The 18,061-nt window shown below is 43.4% G+C and overlaps 1 protein-coding gene and 1 long non-coding RNA gene across 19 annotated transcripts in view; one reads left to right on the top strand and one right to left on the bottom strand.

The window, feature by feature from the left end:
* LOC309363691 overlaps positions 1-4,742 on the top strand; it is a 118,706-nt gene extending 113,964 nt beyond the window's left edge. Inside the window, exon 3 of the long non-coding RNA XR_014165540.1 lies at positions 4,694-4,742. This is a non-coding gene — a long non-coding RNA (uncharacterized lncRNA). The remainder of the gene's footprint in view (positions 1-4,693) is intronic.
* ABLIM3 (actin binding LIM protein family member 3) overlaps positions 1-18,061 on the bottom strand; it is a 150,538-nt gene that overhangs the window by 127,976 nt on the left and 4,501 nt on the right. The window lies entirely within an intron of this gene.

The following is an 18,061-nucleotide window of genomic DNA, read 5'->3' on the forward strand; positions in this document are numbered from 1 at the left end:
CCATCATGGATGACGAGAGACACATCCCCTGCTATTGCCACAACATTGCCCAGGCAATTGTTGGATACTGATTGAGAGCATTTATCTTTTCATGTTCAGAAAGTGGCTTCCAGGATGAGTGTTCCTCAGCAGCCATGCACAAACTTTTTAAAAATCATAACCAGAAACAAGGTTACCTTCCCTGCTGTTCCCACTCAGCACTGCCCAGACATAAAGCACCTTCATTTTACTTATGCACCCATTATTCTTTTTTTTTTTTAATGATTAAGTGAAGATGATTTTCCATCACAGCAAGGCTTCCCTTAGTTAGTGAGTCTCCTGTCATCTAGTTCAACTCACCTACTACTCCTGCAAGACTGGGACATGGGTAATGAGAACTGTGGCCGAAATACTATTGAAATGTTACCATCTGTACATAAGATTATAAAGCACATGGGAGACTGGACCATAAGGTGCTATACACATAGTTGATTATCTCCATAATCAAGAGGGTCAGTGGGTAAGATGACTAAAGCATGTGGTGAGTTATACAAAAAATGACATTCTAAGAAACACACACACACACACACACACACACACACACACAAAGGTGATTATCATCCAACAAGACTCAACATGATTGCATGTGAATATCTTTGCTGCCACACAACTGCAAGACTTTTTGCATGTGTGCACACATTAACCCTCATAGTTTATACATCTGATGCACCACAGGAAACAGAGCAGTGTCGTGATCCTGTCACAGGAAGATGGTGCTAGAATGTGTCAACAGTCATTCATTCTGACACCTGCACCTGCTGCATTGCAGGTCAACAGGGAAGTTTTGGCAGCAATCGACATCAGCTTACAAGGCAATTCACACACTCACATATGTCACTGCTGCTCAGTACAGAAGGTGTTTTATAGCACAGAGATTCACAGCATGTTTTTCAGTGATGACCTCTTCACCTCGTATTTCAGACACAGGGAGTGGCACCCTATGGTTTGAAATAGATTGGGTCACAACCTGTACTGTGGAATGTATTATTAGTGTTCTCCATACCCTGCCAGAGCTCAAATAGCATTTCTACTATTTACGGCTTTCAGTTCTGTGCCTCTGAAGAGCAGGAACATTCTGGGTCCATTGAGAAGAAAATCATCAATCTGATCCACCAAATAATTATGCTGCAGTTATTGAACTTAATCAGACCTAGATGGAATGGAACTGTTGACTGCAGTAGAAAAGGGGTTTTGTTTTGCCAAGAAGGAAAAGTTCTAACCTGGAGAGCATACAAAGCGTGTGATTTTTCCAGCTGACCAAGATATCCAGTTTCCATTCATTTAATGAAAAAGTACAGCCAAGTCACTGGCACTTTTTCAAAGATGCACTTTGAGATCTATCAGCAGCAGTTTTGAAAGTGAATTTTCCAAGCTCATGAGAAATTATCGAAAGCTGGCAAAATGAGGTCTGAAGCAATTAATTGTATCCCAACATATACTTTATGCTTTCCTTAATTTGAGAAGAGACACAAATATATATTTGGAGGAAGGTGGGCAGAATTGCAACAGAGATTGAGCGGTTTTTCTTGCTATTGATTCCAGGGAGTTAGAGGCACAAAACAGATACGATGTTTCATTGTATTTTTTATTAAGGTTTCAACTGAAAAGAGTAGTCATTTTGTTTCAAACAGTTCTTCATCTTTAAAGTGATGACAAGTTAAATGGCACCCCCTGAGCATACATATATACACAATGCCAGCAAGGTGTTTTAGCAGATGCTTTAGGGCAGGGGTGGGAAACCTGTTGCCTTCCACACAGTGCCCAGTGTGACAGCTCCCACCTTTCCTGACCATTGAGGGAAACACCATGGCTCAGTTGTAGAGCATCTGTTTTGCATGCAGAAAGTTCCAGGTTTAACCCCTAGCATCAGGGGTGGCTGGAAAGGGTCCCCCCATCTAAGACTCTGGAGAGCTGCTGCCACAATACCAAGCTAGATTGTCCAGTGGTCTCACTCCATATAATCCTATGTTCCTATTGGCCATGCTGACTGAGGCGAAGACCATCTGGTGAGCCACAGGTTCCAGGCCTCTGCCATAGGACATTTATCAGTGATTGACAAGATGAATAATCAGGAAATGTCGGAATTGTATACAGATGCAAGATCCTGAGGTCTATATTCAATCAAGCTATGAATTTATAGCACACCCTCTTAGAAAGCTACCAAAACAGATTTTCTGCCAGGTCCTTCTAATAACATCCAGATTTATTACTTATGGATATGTGAGCCAATGGCCCCCTTCGTGGAGATCTCAGTGCTTCATAACTGCATTTGAGACCAAAACACCATAAATTCCTACCAGGTCACAGTCTAGATCTGATAACTATGCAGCAGTTCACTTAACAGAATGGAGGGGAGATTTGCCTCCAATCTGCACACAAGGACACCAGTGAGATGAAGGGAATTCCATGTGCATCCTCTCCTCGCCCACAACCACTGACAGCTGGTGTAGCTGGACACACAACAGGTTTGCTGGTGATGTGATGAGCTGAGACTCCTGGTCATCCACAGCATATCACAGCCAGGATTTTGACGGGCTCCTGTCCAACCTACAGGCAGTACAATAAGACAGCAGCACACTTGAGTGATCAGTCACGTGCTTGGCTGGAACGTAAATGTTTCCATTACTCCACTAGCTCAGTTTCCCCACCTTACCTTATATGGGAGCCAACCCCTCCCTCTTGCTGGTGCTGAGCTATTTTTAAAATGCCATTAAGAAGAGACGCTTTTGATGGGTAGCCTCTCCCAAGATGGGAGAGAGTTTATCGATAGTCCGGCACAAGCACATAGGCAGGCAGCATCTCAGGGTTCACACAGTAAGAGGTGAGGCTGATTGTCCCTGGCCAGCAACTCAGCCTCACATGCCTTCCCCCTACCTCCAGAAAGAACTGTTGCCTCTTCCCTAAGCAGAATTGCTAACAGTGGGAGATAAATATGTGTTTATCTGCAGTCAGAAGTTTTCAGACTTGTCCATTTGTAAAGAGTAGTCTCACACTCTCAGTATGATCATTCAGAAAAGCACTGTTAACTTTCCCCATTTTAAATCCTACTGGCCTCAGCCAGAAGTCAAACATTTAGTTTTCTGGTCCTATCTGTGGGACATTCTTCCAGCAAAGATTTGGGCATCTTTTGAAGACTTTAAAAAAATGTTGATAGGCCTATGCAGTTGTTTACAGTGTTTTTTTTAAACAAGCCACTCAATATGATTGTTCCATATGGCTTTTAATGATTTTAAATTGCTGTACACCATCCTAATATTTTACAAGAATATACAATTGGGCATAAACAAGTGTGCATACCTAGATGTGTGTGTCTAGTGCAATCATTTGGATCACCCTGATTCCCAGAGATGACAAATCAAAGTAAGAAAGGCAACCAGATTATTATCCAGAGCAGGCACGGCCAAACTTAGCCCTCTAGCTGTTTTGGGACTATAATTCCCATCATCCCTGACCACTGGTCCTGCTAGCTAGGGATGATGGGAGTTGTAGGCCAAAAACAGCTGGAGGACCAAGTTTGGCCATGCCTGATCTAGAGAAAAGAAATTATTTTAAGAAAATGAAAATATTCTGGTGTTTTTACTTAATTTTCCACTATGTGGAGATGGCCACTTATGCAGGAGAAGATTATGGGTTGAGAGGAATGAGTGATACAGTGCAGAAAAGAGGTTCTGAAAGGGTGTGGTGTGCCACACTTGTGTGGGAGGAGTTGATGGCAAGTGTAACAGGAAGATTCAAGGACAATCAATGTTATATTTTGGGAATGATACATGTTCTTATGTAGCTGCATTGTTTTATGCTTTCTGGATGTTCCATGATCATAGTATAAAGCAGTTCTGTCAAAAAATCAAGCACTACTCAAAGTTGTTTTTGTTTTTCAATGTATTTCATCAATAAAAAAATTCAGTGCGCAAGCAAATTTCTATTCTGAAAGAGTGGCCTGGAGACAAAAGTTTGAGAACCACTGCTGTGGGAGGTGTAAATGAAAACAAATTGTCTAAAGGATACAATCCATTTAGCAAGAGGAAAACTGTTGATCAAGTTAAATCAAACTGAAGAGATGGAGGGAGAAATTCTATGCATACTTAAAACCAAGTCCCACTGTATTTTTTGAAATCTATTTTTTAGTAAATATTTGTAGTGTCTGTGCTATAAATCACCTTTCTGTGCCCAAGATGGCATAATCCAGGGAAATAATCTCTCCTCCCTCTACACCCATTTAATATTTCTGATAACACACCTGCACAAAAATCTGGTTCTAGTCTCTAAAATGAACAACAAAGAAACTCTGGTCTTGTGATGGTTAACTCCACAGAAGATCTGGTCTTTGCACCGGTTAAGATTTCTGGAATACTAAATATATATATTTCCTGCCATGGTTCCCATTAACAATCCATCTGGTTCCCTTGGCCGTTTACATGCACACACAGTAACCTAGCAGCAGGAAACATGCTGCTGCTGAATGAGATAGTGCGCTCTACATATCCTGATAGGCAGCCTGCTGTGTGCTAATTTGTTTGGTTCTCTTTTCCTCCCAGTCAAATGATTTCTGAAAGCCAGGCGAGCCTAGAACAGAGGGTTCCTTTTCCAAAGCAAATCCCTTACAGGTATCTAAGAAATGAGGCATCATCTCTTAATGGGCCATCTAACTCTTTAGAAGGGATGCGGGTGGCACTGTGGGTTAAACCACAGAGCCTAGGACTTGCTGATCAGAAGGTTGGCGGTTCAAATCCCCACAACGGGGTGAGCTCCAGTTGCTCGGTCCCTGTTCCTGCCCACCTAGCAGTTTGAAAGCATGTCAAAGTGCAAGTAGATAAATAGGCACCGCTCTAGCGGGAAGGTAAACGGCATTTCCGTGCACTGCTCTGGTTTGCCAGAAGCGGCTTAGTCATGCTGGCCACATGACTAGGAAGCTGTACGCCGGCTCCCTCGGCCAATAAAGCGAGATGAGCACCGCAACCCCAGAGTCGGTCACGACTGGACCTAATGGTCAGGGGTCCCTTTACCTTTACCTTAACTCTTTAGAATGTTGCAGGTTTCAAGGGCCTGTTCTTCAAAAGGCCTGGGTGTTTCAGGGCAAAAATATAGCTAGCTCATGGAAACAACCCAGCAACTAGGGCGTGTCATTCTCAGGACTTGTGTTGATAGTTTGAGGATGTTTTAGATTTCCACTTAGAGAAGAACATTTGGGAGGGCAGCAGCTTGTATACACACACAGTTATTGAAAGAGAATGGGCCAACTGAAAGTATCACCTTGCCTACACTCACTTATCTCCGAGTTCAACGTAGCAACAGTGTTCAAAGCAACTTGGATATTTATAGCACCTAAGAGGCCCAAAACACCTCAAAGCTCACCTTGCCCTCCTGTAATCTTGATCTGGTACAGAACCTGGCAAGGCTGCTAGATAGCAAAGTGATGAAATGTGAAAGAGAAACTCCCTCCTCAGCCACATAGGGCATGTTTACAAGAAACATAATTCAGAGAGGTTATTTAACAAGAGTTATCTTTCACCAAGGTAAAATTACTTCACTTGCTAGCAGTTCTCCAACCATCAATTCAGCATCTTCTGTGTCCTCCTATGAATGACTTTCTGCTTTCTCCTTTCCCATGTTGATATGATGACAGCCTGATGCATTAGTCACATAAAACACACACCTGAACTGAAGCTAGGCAGTACTGCCTCTGCAGCAGAGATGGGTAAACATTTGTTTCTACCAATGGCCACTACACAGTCATACCTAGGGTCCCTTTCACCCTTGGCAAGGAGCTGTATCGGCATACACACACCGGAGAAAAAAACACTTTACCGCAATTGCCACATTAGAAATTACAGTGGTACCTCGGGTTACGGACGCTTCAGGTTTCAGATTCCGCTAACCCAGAAATAGTACTTCGGGTTAAGAACTTTGCTTCAGGATGAGAACAGAAATTGTGTGGTAGCAGCGGGAAGCACCATTAGCTACCTCAGGTTAAGAATGGACCTCCAGAATGAATTAAGTTCTTAACCAGAGGTACCCCTGTACTACATTTTACACAACTCAAGTACTTGAAATGTCTGGAGTAAGGATGAGGCAAGGAGGAAGGGTGGGAAAATATCCACATTCCTTTGTGCTGTGGTGAGAGGAGGACTGCTGGTGATGATGACACCCCCCCCATCCAGCCATGCAGCCAATTAAAAAGTGTTGCCGTTTTTGAAAAGAACTTATTTACTGCCTCTTTCAGGTGTTTTAAAACCACATAGAAAGATAGAAAAACACTTTTAAAAGTCAGAAAAAAATAAGGAGCAAATGGGCATGAAAGAATATAAGAATGGGGCTTCAGGAGGCACTGCAGGCCTCATAAAAGGTGATTGGGGGGGCACATCCAACCCTTGGACTGCAGGTTGGCCACCTGCACACTACAGAAAATTAGTAAGAGGGCATAAAATTCAAAGCAAAGCTGCAGACAACTAACCTAGGAAATCTTAATGGTCTCCATGAGGTGCTCTGAATGAAGAAGATCTTGCATTCAGCCTCTGGCACCCTCAAGTAAAAGGATATTAAGTAGCATCCATAGGAAAAGCAGTGTGCCAGCTGGATTGTTAAAAAACTGGGCTTGATGGGCCAATGGTCCAACACAAGATGAGGGATGGGTGAATTTGTCAGTCTTGGTTTCTCATTTTTCCAATCTAAAGTTTCGTACTCTGCATTTCCATGCCAGTTTACAGTTATGTCTTTTAAAAAGTTTTGTCGTGAAAATTTGCCCAAATTTTCTCCTAATAGATACACTTTTATGAATTTTGTCTAATATATACATTTTTACAAAACAATTTCTCCTGATGCAATGCATTATGGTGTTATTTTCACACATGCTTGACCACAGCATATGCACTGCAGAACTGCACTGCGAAATTCAGACGGGCAAATTTTGAAGGATGGCTGAGTTTTGATTCTCATATTGTTTCAGAAAATGTGAATTAGGTAGGTTCAACTTCCGATGTGAACCAAACTTAATTTCTCCCCTGCTCAGGACTAGGTAGATCCATCTGTTCAAGACAAGTAGCCAAAACCCAGTAACACAGCACATCCCGTGTAGGCCCTGGCTTCAGTCTCTTGCCTCTCCAGCGGAAAGGTTTGCAAGGGGCAAACCTGGGAGATAAATCTGCTTGAGACCCAGGCAAACTGCTTCCAGTCAGAGGACACAGCACTGAGCCACTTGGCCTAATGGTCTGTTTCAGTGCAAAACAACTTCCTGTATACAAATAATTATGACATTATATATTCACTTGTTTTTTATATCTTCATAAACAATTTGTGACTGAACATACTTGTTATCCTGTAACATCTCATTTTCCTTTTGTACTGTGTTTACTAGATTGTAAGCCTGTGGGCACTGGGACTGCATTGCTTTTAAATCTTTGTATAGTGCCTAGAAAACTTCTGGTGGTTTGCAAACTAATAATAACAAATAACAATTCTAAGAATTATATGGCTTTGCACCAAATGCAGATTTCAAAGTTGTTAGTGGCTCTGTGGCGTTATCAGAGACCAGAAAAGGGAACTGCAGAGAACCAAAAGAACAGGTTGGAGAAATTTACACCTTTTCTGACCAGCAACATCTGCACTTCTGGAAGAAAACCAGATATTTCATTTCAGAATGCAATTATCTCGCTATTAGCCCCAATTATGGCTGATTTGGCTGTGGGGCTACTATGGCTTGGAAACAAGGTTATAAGCTTTACAGTGGCAAAGAACGGAAGGGGACACTGGTAACAGAATTACTGTGGCAATCTAACATTTGGCTGGGGAATTTAGTGGGGGGCAATAAATAAGGATAGAAGGGGCTGAAAGAGTTTAAAGCCATTAAATGAAATGGCCGAGCCATTTACCAAATAACAGCTCAAGGTGATGTGCATATAACTACTTGGTGAGATGGATGACCATTCACTTCCACAGTCCAGCACTGATGCCACCAATCACTCATTTGTACCTGCTGTGGGCTAAAATGTAGCCATTCCACTTGCTGGGATGAGACACATGACCCATGGCTCTGCACTTGGCTGTCATCATGGGTCTTCTTAAACAACTAAGTGATAAGGAAAATTTCACCACTCCCCTGTTTCCCTAGATTTTTAATCAACTGTAGTAAAAATTCTCCCCACCTACCTTATCTGTCAAGCTTATCTAATATTTATATACACACCATAATATATTAAATAGTGTTTAAATAGTCATCTGTAATCACTCAAACTTAGAGACACTCCTGTCTAGAGTCTAGACAGTCTAGAGAGGAATTTTCACATGCTCCTCATCATTTCTAACTCTTTTGTTGTAGAAAGACATGCTTATTTCAAATACATTTCAAACCCTGACCAGTGCTTGAAATACAAGTCCAGTCTTCCCCCGCACTCTGCCACCCCACTCCGCCCTTCTTCTCTAAAGTCCGGGTGATATTGACAACAGCTGGGATGTCAGGAAATTCCAGCAGTGCCACTTGACATGTTCTAGCAAGTGCTGATCAAGGGGAAGAAGCCATCACAAGGTATCGAATGAAACAATGAAACAGTGGATTGCATTCTACAGAATACCTCATGCTACCAGATATAAAATATGGGCTGGAAAATATTTATAGTCAAATATTAGGTATGATAAGGGAACTGATTGCCAAATATCAAGTACTATCAGATGCAAAGCAACAGGTGTCAAATATCAAATACTATCAACTGTTGATGGTCAGATACCAAATACTGTTAAATATCAAATATCACATCAACTACAATATACTGTACTACCAGATGTCAAATACTGCTTTCTAATATCTGCTTTTGGCAGGTAACCAACAATGAACTTCGCAGAAGAGTATTCAGAGAAAGTTTTAAGAGGGTAAATTTGTTTTATGTAGCATCCTTGTTGGTAGGAATGTAGACTTACACAGAATATGAACCTTTTCTTAGTCAGCCAACTCTTATTTCCAAAGGATACTACTATCTGCTACAGAATCCAAAACCTAATGTAGTTCTGCATCTGTTGCTAGAACTTGCCTGATTCATGCAAACAGATGAGCTAATGATAAATCATTCCTAGATTTTTTCCACTTCAAACTTCATGTAAGGAATTATATATTTGGATGCTTTCCCAGGTGAGAAAATCAGGAGAACCTGTCTCTGTTATATCTAGTTTTCAATGTGCAAGAAGATCCTTGTCTTTCTCTGTGTGCATGGAGGAAAATCAAACCATGTGATCTGTAGAGTCCAGGAACAATTTTAGTTGAAATTTAGGGGAACTAGACCTACGTGTGTCTAGATTAACTGGCCATTTTGCTTGGGAGAGGCTAAAAAGATAGCAGGAAGAAAGCCCAGAGTATCTATACTGCAGGATTTAATATAATTTCAGCAAATCTCTGGAGTTCCACTTTAACTGCCAGAGGTGTGCTTTAGGTGCAAAAAGCACTGAGTAGGGCTGTAACATAGTGGCAGAGTTTCTTCCAACAATTTTTGTAAGTTGGTGCCTATCTCATCAATTCTTGTTCTCACCAGCTGCCCTGCCAACATTGCTTCATCTCTCCAGGATGCATTTGTGGAAGAAGTCTTGGTCTACTTACTAATTAGATGTCCAAAGCACATTTATTAAGCCTCTGCTTTGATGTGACATCAGGCTACAGCAGCCAATGAATGGGAGTGTGTGCTCTGCCCATTGGATTTTAGAAAGCAATAGGAGACATTGGGCTGTGCCCCATAATGCATTTATTCCACCCTGCCACTATCGCAAATATGATTATTCAGCCAAATTAAGTGCACTGCTATCATTAGGAAAGTTGCCCACAATTTTATCTGGGCACGCCAAGCACTTAAAATAATTCAATTTCTCCAGTTGACGTTCTGGATTGATATCCATCAAACGTAGGAGTGGAATTAGAGAGCTTTGCCCTCTTCCTGTCCTCAGAGAGCCACTGCCCATGGTGCAAGAGGGCCAAGGAGGAAATACTTGAGATGACAAGTAGGTTAACCCTAGGGTGGAAAAATGTATGTTGCTGGCAGGATTAATTTATTTTTAATGGATGGGCGACTGTAATGCAGGCCTGCAGAACTTGTGACCAAACTGAAGCTCAGCAGCCATATATGGCAGTCATATAGGGGGCTCGCCTGTATAGGGGGCATGCGGGGGTGTTGCTGCCTGCCTGGGCCTGTGAAAAACAGGTTGCCAAGCAACTGAAAGATCCGAGAAAGGCTCAATGAGTCACAAGTTGTGTAGGTTTGCTGTAATGAATGTGTGAATCATTACAGCTTGAAGCTGGAGTTTCCCTTCTGTGAATTCTACTCACAAAAGGTATTCTGATCCAATGGAGGCTCCCACTGTGGGGCAACATCTCCTATGCTGTGCAAAGAGCCCCACTAACTTTTTTTGGATGAGAGTGGAGGCTGCAGACGAGAAAAGGGGAATCTGTGAAAATAACCTCCCAGCAGCAAGAGTATCCCTTGAGCAGTGTTCCACTCATGGGAAGTAAGGTTCCAAGCCACTTCTATATTTCTTACTGGTTCTAGTTCAGAAGGAACATCTTACACTTGTTGGATGGATCACAGAACCATTTCCCATGGATAGATAAAAGTGAAAACACCATGTCAGGATGTCACACATCCAATACACCGAAAGACAATCCCATTCATTGGGCAATGGATTCCAAAATAGATTTGGTTAATGGAAAAAAATTCTAAGCATATTGCATGACAAGTTGAACATGTTGTTGAGACTAGATGATTCACAGATAAACCATGATTCTTATTTGTGCTTTGAGCTCTTCCATCCAAGGAGAGATCAGATGATTGTAGTAAGGCAATAGACTCTTCAGGGAGCCATTGTTTCTCACCACATGAACAAGCCGACACAAGCATCACATTTGTGTGTTCCCACCTCTGGTGCAGCCACATGGCAATCAGAAGCTTTTGCCTTTGCTTATAACCAAACCCATGCTACATTCAGACTCTTGGAACTGTAGTTTCTTTAAGCTGTGGGTTTGGAACAAGTAAGGAACCGAAACCACACTTTGATCCTGATTCATTCTAACAAGCCATGCTTAAACAAACCACAGTTCTGTGAGCGCAGACAGGGAACAATGGCTTTTTTAGAAGGAGAGGTGAACATTTCCAGTCTACTCCATGCAGCCACTCACAAGGAAGGAGAGAGGGAAGTACATGTGACCAAGATTTACACAGGTTCATTCATATAGTGGGAAATCATGGTTTCCTATTGCATTTGCCCTACCCTAAAGTGGCAAAACCACAATCACAAGAAGCAGCACAATCTTTTGTTAGTCTTCTCTATTACCTTAAAAACAACCACCATTATTTGTCATATTTCTGCGATAATATTAGAAGCTATACACCTCTCCAATTTCTAGACTGCTGTTCACCACATCACTGTGATCCCACGGCAGTTTCCAACAATGCACAAAATAATACATAAAATGTAAGTTATTAAAAGCAACCGAGTTAATAGAAAACCAAGTATAGAGCAACTGCAGGAGAACAATAAAGCCAAAGAGTGGTTACTAATTTTACTCAAAATGCCTGGGAGAATAGAATTGTTTTTACTTGCCAGCTGAAATCCATCGTCTCCACTGTCCGATAAACAAGGGGGGAAACCAATAGCAGACATTTGATTCACAGGGTTTTAACCCTGGCTTAAGTATATGTGCAGAATGAAGAGGACTGCCCTTAGTGACTGTCATCTCCACACACAATGTCTGTTATTTCATCAAGCCCATGTAGAAGAGCTGGTTCCATGTCCTCCCCATTCACTCATGTGAGTCCCTGAAGTCGCAGCAAACACCTCGGCAAATTCTGCCGTGATGGCTGATCACTCATCATAGGAAACTGCACCCAGGCCTTTCACCAAGAGAAGGGGAAGAGCACACGGGGGCAGAAGATTGCCAGTGCCATGTGGTTCTTGTTTAATTACAGGGGGACTTAATAGAGTTTGCTAGTAAACACTTTGTAACCACATGTCCCTGGAGATTACTGTGCAATAATACTTAGTGGACGTAACTGGGATCCCTGATTTAGATGACAGAAATAGTCATTCAGTGCTCTTGTTCCTATAAGGTACTTAACATCCACCCTCTTCTGCCATGGCATGGTGATTACTAGACAACTGCTACCCAGAACTCACAGCTCCAATCACACTCTGTCCAGAGGCTGAATGCTGAAGTATTGAAGATATGGAGCTGCTTGAAGCTTCCCAAACAAGAATGCACGACAGAGCTAATGCCCTCCTTGAGAATATCAGGAGATAACCCACCCCCTATCCTTGTGACATCTACATGACTGACCCAAGAGGGACTGTGGAATCAGCATGGCCTATGCAGCCTCTACAGGGAGCTTTTTGGCACTTGCTCCCTCCTGGGGTGCTTTTTCGCCATTTTCCCAGTTAAAACCATCTCCCATTCCCCAGTCATCACATGATGGACCACTACAATTGACCTGTGCATGGCCCCAGATGCTCCATGACTACCAAGAATGTCAAGCAAAGCTGTGAACACACACACAGTGGTGATCCATATGGGAAAGAGTTCTAAATATCACAACTGGAGCAGAGATAATTTGGCACCTAGGGAGGAATTCAACATCACACTATTACAATTGTTCTATCAGCGTAAGCCCTTCCGCTTGCCAGATAGAACATTCTTCTCTCCCTCTGCTGATCTGTTCTGGGAACTCTCTTGGCCACTTAGAGCCTTGCTAGGGTTGCACTAAGGGTTTCTCTAGAGCAACTGATTAGCTGAATCTGGCCCAGACAGATTGTTTTCAGTGGCATCCTTCTGATGAAACTAACCATGCACCAGCCCTCATAGGTAATTCTTTCCTGCTTCCATGGAGCTTGAGTCTTGTCCCAAGATAAGAGAGGGGGGGGTGGAAGTGAAGTCAAAGGTGCTTTGCGCTTAGGTGTTGGACCGTTGATCATTCTTCCTTGCAGCTGAGGCAATTGAAAAGCATAGAAGTTGAACTAAAAGTAACCATAGTAGTAGCAGTGGCAGTAGAGGAGCAACAGCATGACAGAAGTTTGAAGCGATTTGCTGAAGGTGATGCATCTTTAGAATACAAACCTAATTCCACTTGGGATCGAACCCCACTGAATTTAGTAGAGTTTACTTCTGAGCAGACATGGGTCCCATTCACACCATACATGCATACTCTTAACAGTCATGGGTTTCCCCAAAGAATCATGGAAACTATAGTTTGTTAAGGGTGCTGGGCTCACAGACCTACAGTTCCCAGCAGCTTTAATAAACTGCAGCTCTCGGCCTTCTTCATGACGGCTAAAGTGGAATCAACCTGCTTCAAACATATGGAAGTGACCTTGGTTGGGGCTGTGCTGTTAGTTGCCCTGCAGGAAGAACCAAACAGATACTCATCAGGGTTAGCTCAGTTTAATCTCCTTTGGGTGGATTTTCACTCGTGCATGTTCTTTTTTTTTCCCAGCAGAGAGTAAATCAAAAGGGTGCTTTGTTGTGAACCTGCCACTCCTAGGAGAGGAGCCTGCTGAACACAAGTGTGCAGCGGCCACCGTGGCAAGCCAGAGTACTGTGCAAGGTTTGGAGGATGTTCAAGAAGTGACTCATTGACCACTTACATAGGTGCGGTTCATTTCAGGTCAATAGCCCTGCATCAATGAACCACCCTTTGCAATGCTGCACAGCATTTGGAAAACAGGGCACAGAACTGGCGCAGTGTGGGAGGCAGGAATGGAAGCTTGTGAAGATACGTGAAGACCTTTGGATCTATTTGCTGTAGTGCTTGTGTGGGACTAGGAATCAGTCAATACTTTCTTTCCTGGTGATACTGTTTTAAACAGCAATAGCAGAATAATGCCAGTGGTGTCAAGAAGCATTCAGATGAAAACTACCAATCCTATTCTTATTGATAGGAAGTAAACCTCAATGAATTCAGCTCTCATTCTTTATAAGCAAACATAGTTAAGATCAAGCTGTAAGGCTACATTGGCCCAGTTGTAGCTGGTGCCCATCGGGACTGGTGGGGAAGAAAGCGGGGAGCCCAGCAGCAGGTGGAGACAGAGCAAAAGACGGGCAGAGCCCACAAATGCCCATTTGGCTCCTCTTCTCCTCCCTGCTGAATTCTACAAGGGTAGCATGAAGACTAAAGAGGAAAAGGCTGGCAGCCAGGGCTATCCCAAGTTAACTGGGAGAAGAAATGTTTTCATTTGTTTGTCCTGAATTGCCTGCTAGTGTTCCGAACCCCAGGCCTACCTGGCAGCAAGGCCAGGTATGTCAAGTGCCCAGTCCAGGGTCAATCCATGTGTCTAAAAGTCCAAACGGAAGCATCATCCCGTAGACATCCAGGAGCATCCAAACCAAGGTCCATCAACTTGGGCAGTTGAGCAGACACAGCACTTCAGCTCTGCTTCCTTTTTTTACTTTGCATGCTGATTGCAGCACCTGGGCTTGATGAGGCAGGTGATCCTCACCTGCTCCAAGCCTACTCTAGCTGAGGCAGGCTTCCTCAAACTCGGCTCTCCAGATTTTTTTGGCCTACAACTCCCATAATCCCTAGCTAGCAGGACCAGTGGTCAGGGAGGATGGGAATTGTAGTCTCAAAACATTTGGAGTTTGAGGAAGCTTGCACTGAGGAATCACACACCACCTCCCAGAGCTAGCGAGCCCCAGCTGGCCAGCTAGGGAGCTGGGCTGTGGGCCCTTGCCTGCCTCAGCCTCCAGGAGCACCCCTTCCGCTACTTCCTATGCTTCAGAACCCACCATGTTCATGAGGACAGGGGTCCCTCTGGCTCTGGGGATGGGTCCTGCTGCTCTGGTTCCTGTGCATTGACCCCCCATCCCCTTGTCATCCTCCATAATCTCTTGAGTATTTCCTACACCAACCTCTCCTTCCCTACACACAGCTTGCCCCAGTGTGTCCCACTCCAGTCTACACCCCTCACCATGATCCTCTCCATCCTCCTTGTTGTCCTGCCAGTTCATGACAGCCAGTCACTTTCACTGGAAAATTCTGATTCATGCGTGACTCAAAACATGTTACCTCTTCTACAGATTGCAGTCTCAGGTTCTCTGTTTTTTGTTTGTTTGTTTGTTTGTCTGTCTGTCTGTCTCTCCCTCTCCCTCTTTCAAGCAAAACTAAATATATACACTTATGCCTGTGTGCTAACACATTCATTCATAAACGCATTTAACGCAGATGATAAAATAAGAAACGGGAGTCTTGTAATGTCTCTATGTGGTTGTGAAGGAGTCCAACTCAAAGATACTAAGAATTATCCCCCTACCTACTACAAAAATTAGTGCCTGGTACTTGTTAGCTGAGGAAAATGAGTGCAATGTGCACAAATGGTAACTTTAAATAAATAGAAAGCAATCTGATAGCAAATTAAAAGAGCTAGAATAATGAATGAGATTAGAACAAAACAAAACACACAGAATATGGGCTTTGATGTATAGAATGATGGGCATAAAAGTTAACTGCTCATGTGGTATTGCAGGTATGTGTGGCTGGTCTCCTGTTTCCCGTGACATATAACATGTGTCCTAATAATGGGACCAGAAATTGATAGCTGGCAGAATTGGGGTGAGGGGGTGGGTGTGTACGGAGCTCCTCTCTGTGGTTTTTCCTGGCAGTGGCTTGTACCAAGGGACCCAGCTTCAATAGAAATGCTCAGAGGCATCGATGTACCTATTTATAACCTTATGAATCCTTTTGTAGCTAATTAGTGGTGCTAACTTTCAGGAGATATATTAATAGCTTTACACATGTAAATACCAATGTAACAGCTCCTGGTCCAGCCCTCTCAAATGCCATATTAAATCCAGTATCAATGAAAGAACAAAGAGCCTTTCTTCTCACTGTGCAGTTCTCCCCAGCAAGCTCCTGTATCACTTCATGTCACGACCCCCTACGAAACGGAGAGAATGCAGAACTTTCTGTTCTTTTGTAGCATTGCTCCAATATACTTTACATGGCCTGATCATGGGAGTCCATATAAATAGCAACAGGTGTGCCCATCATAAGATGCCCCTCACCAACAAAAAGAGTCAGGCTCTATCTTGGCTTGAAATGCCAGACTTGTGGTTTTGAACGATCAGCAAACCGTGAGGTGTAGGCTACCTGCGCTTTTCAGATAAAATACACGAAGAGCACAACAAATCCTGGCACCTTGACAGAAAACAAACCACATCACTGAGGCCTGCCGATGGTTTGCAGCAACCTGCAGAAAACTGGACAGAGGACTTTGAGCCACTAAGGGAGCCACTGAGCCCACGTGGCCCATGATGCTGAGCAATTTCAGTTGACATCTGCACGGTGGCCATTTCACGGGCAGGGGCTTTTGATGATACCCAAGCACAATAAGATGTGTTTAGGGCAAAGCAGCTGCTCTCCTGTCCCTTCCTGGTTCCAGACAGAACCCTGATATTATTGTAACACATGGCTTAGAAATAAGAGGCTTAAAAGGAATCTATGAGGCAGATACTCAGCTGGCAAAATTCCTTCAAAGCGAGTGGGACAGGGTGCCGATTGACATCAGCAGAGATTTTCTTGCTGAGCAGTTGGAAAATGTGAGAAAAAAATGATTTAGGTTTCATCAGGACAACAGCAGTTGTAGTTTGCAAAAGTGCTCTTTGATCCCAATCTCATTTATTGTCACAACAAGCCTGCAAGGTGGGACATAAATATATTACCTTTATAGGTGGAAAAACCAAAGCTGAAACATTGTAGCTTGCTCAAAGCAACCCACATTGATCCAAACCCAGATCTCTCAAGACCAAGACCAAGCCAACATCCACTGAACCATGCTGGTCCCTTCATTTTAGCAGACACTTTTGTCTCCTTGTCTGGGAGATCTTTGCTCCGTCATATACAAGGCATAGTTTCAATTCCTGCGCTTGCGTTATGGGAGTGCTTGACATAGCTGTGAGTTGACTCAAGGGTAATTATCTTCTCATCTAGCACACATACTGGATGGTATTTCGGGTTAGGGAACTTATAGAAAGGATTCAGTGGCGCATTTCTAGCAAGAGAACAGTTGTTAACAGAAGGAATCAGGCCTACAGGAGAATATATTATGTATGCTAGTGTCATTAAAGATTAGAGATGCATTCTGGGGGGAGCCATGCAACAGGTTTCATGCACTGGTTTTGGATCTGAAAAGGAGCTGACGTCTCCATCACCACCACTTCCTTTCCCTAACTGGCTCAAAACACGTTTTTTTAATGGGCACTGCCCCACACGAAATAGTGCCACGTTTCCTCGGAGGCTAACATCCCCGCCCCAATTCAGACAAAGCTCTTTTTGTTTTGGCTAAGTTTGCAACAGACCTTTTCTGCCTATATGACACAGTCCATCTGCAGTGGAGTCTGAATTGCAAGAGGAAGAGAAGGTCGCTTGCCATTGTGCTGAGGTTTCCTATGATGGCTGTCGCCAAGTACCTGCCCATGGATTGTCTTAGCCAGAATGAAAGGAAACACAGGAGAATTTGTAAGCTGTAGAATTAAACCAGAGTGGAATGGAAGCCGCTAAGAGCATTAGCCTAGTATTCTACTTCAGGACACAGGGGACTGTGCTTGGCATGTACTGCCATCCAAAGCAAGTTTACTCAGAAGTCCATCTCTCAGACTCAATGGCACTTAATGTCTAGAAAGTGTGCTTAGGACTATAGCCAAATACCTGCATGGCTGGTTATATATCAGTCCCCATGGGGTAGTGTACCACTTAAGCTTCCCACACTTATAGTATCACAGAGTCGATTAGAGACCCACACCCACCAAACTGCTGTAAGGCTAAGATCCGTGATGATGTTCTGATCCCATGTTGGCGGTAGTAGGATGGCGAGGTGGTGGTGAGGGGCACTCAAAGGACCTCAATTCTGCTGCTTACTGGCAGATGAAAGAGGGAGTGGCAAGGCAGCATAGAGGTGGGAGTGCTGTGCAAATTCACCAGTGGCAGCACTGGATGGGTTTTGCCAGCGTGTTTGCACTACACCAACCTCATTGCCACTTCATCCCTTCCCATCTTTCTCATGGGAAGCA

Source organism: Podarcis melisellensis (assembly GCF_964234715.1).
Source record: "Podarcis melisellensis genome assembly, chromosome: 2".
Taxonomy (NCBI): Eukaryota; Metazoa; Chordata; class Lepidosauria; order Squamata; family Lacertidae; genus Podarcis; species Podarcis melisellensis.